Genomic DNA, 1,981 nt, shown 5'->3' on the forward strand with positions numbered 1-1,981 from the left:
AAAAAAAATGACTCTAGCTTTCATTGGCTGCGTCAACGGCTCGTCAACCTATTCTTTGCTTATTTACAATCTTAGCCACCCAGTGTTTAATACTTAGTTTCTTTCTTCTTCCTTACAATTCTCCATCTGTCTCTCTATAGCTGTAGAATTCATATTGAGTTTCTCATTTAACTCCGTAAGAAGAAATCCATGGACACGAAACTTATTTCTTCCGGAGTCCAATATTCCAGTTTACCTGAAAATTATATTAGACCCGAATCTGAGAGACCCAACCTCTCTAAAGTGATTATCTGCAAGGACATACCCATCATCGACTTATGTTGCACTAGCCGCGCCCAGCTTATTCACTGTATTGGCGAAGCCTGCAGAGTTTTTGGGTTCTCCCAGGTATCATCTCAACTATTATTTCCTTCTATATCAGCAAGTGTTTTCCTCTAGAAATTTCATTTCAAATTCTTAAGAAACATGGCGCAGGCAGGGAAATATCTTCTTTTACTTCTCCCTTGTATAATCATGTCCGTTGTCCTTTGGTCATGGCCAGTAATAAACACTGATCAAGTCTTTGATATGACTGCACTTGAGCATAATCGTAGGTAATTATCATCGATGAAGCCAGCCAGCCCACCAATGCATGGTGTTGTGCATGTTATATATTTGATGAAATAAATAATGCATGCCTCAATATTTCATCGATAATAAAGCACGAATACATGATATACATAAACAGTAAACTGTCTAACTAGACACTCATTTGAAAAAAACAATAAACATAATGTATCTGCGTTTGTGCTTTTATAAGGTAGTAAACCATGGGATATCAGAAGAATCAACGGAGAAGATGATAAAGATTGCACGGGAATTCTTCAAACTACCTATGGATGAAAAGTTGAAATATTATTCAGATGATCCAACAAAAACAATGAGATTATCGACTAGTTTAAACGTGAAGAAAGAAACAGTTCATAATTGGAGAGATTATTTTAGACTTCATTGTCAATTTGTCACCCTCTTGATAAATTTGTCCAAGACTGGCCTTCATCCCCTCCACAATTCAAGTAAGTAGAAAGAACCTGTATTCTCTCTTCTCTTTAATTAATCAAGTCTTTTGATATATATGTGTGGACACATGGTAGACACGTCCACACGGTAATGGAGATTGTGTAATGTTGACTTGTCTGATGCAACCCTGGCATGCGTCAACTACAACTATTCAAATGTAATGGTGGCTACCCTTAGTCGATCAATTATCTGGAAGATTTTTTTGTCGTGTAGAATCTGACGAGGAACAAGTCAGTGATAAGGATGATGTATGTCATTTTCTTGCTTTTTTTTCCTTCATCTCCTAGAGCGTGTTTCACGTTATTTCTAGAAGGTAGGCAAATACCAGTTACGGAGTATGACTTGAGTGGAATATGGGTTCCATTGTTTAGTACAGTGGTATTACCCATGCCTTTTCGTCCAAGTTGTTTCCTATTTATTTATTTATTTATTTTTCAACCAAGGTATAATATATAATAAAATTGGTTAAACAAAACAAGATTAATAATTTCTGGGTGAAAAAGATATGTAAAATTTGATACTGTTCAAATAGACGAGAATGTAAAAATAGTCAGGATGTAAACAGTTTCATCCTATCCATTTTCAAATATTTTTTCTTATTTTTAATTTACATCAGGATGCATCCAAATGCAGTTTCATTTTTGCTATTTTTCTGGTGTCCATTTAACCCATACTAATTCTTACTCGTCTATTAGAATCATGTTTTAAAAATAATCGGACAAATGACCCATTTTCCGTTAATTTTATAGAGGTGTTGTGAGCACATACTGCATAGAAGTTAGAGCACTTGGATTTAGACTACAGGAAGCAATATCAGAAAGCTTAGAGTTACAAGGAGATTACATAGAGAAGATGTTGGGAGATCAAGAGCAACATATGGCTGTAAACTACTATCCACCTTGTCCTCAACCTGACCTTACTT

At 35.4% G+C, this 1,981-nt stretch overlaps 1 pseudogene; it reads left to right on the forward strand.

The window, feature by feature from the left end:
* The first annotated feature begins 41 nt into the window (after nucleotides 1-41).
* On the forward strand, nucleotides 42-1,977 carry LOC113343601 (annotated as a pseudogene).
* The last annotated feature ends 4 nt before the right edge of the window (nucleotides 1,978-1,981 follow it).

The sequence above is a fragment of the Papaver somniferum genome, unplaced genomic scaffold, assembly GCF_003573695.1.
Source record: "Papaver somniferum cultivar HN1 unplaced genomic scaffold, ASM357369v1 unplaced-scaffold_6340, whole genome shotgun sequence".
Taxonomy (NCBI): Eukaryota; Viridiplantae; Streptophyta; class Magnoliopsida; order Ranunculales; family Papaveraceae; genus Papaver; species Papaver somniferum.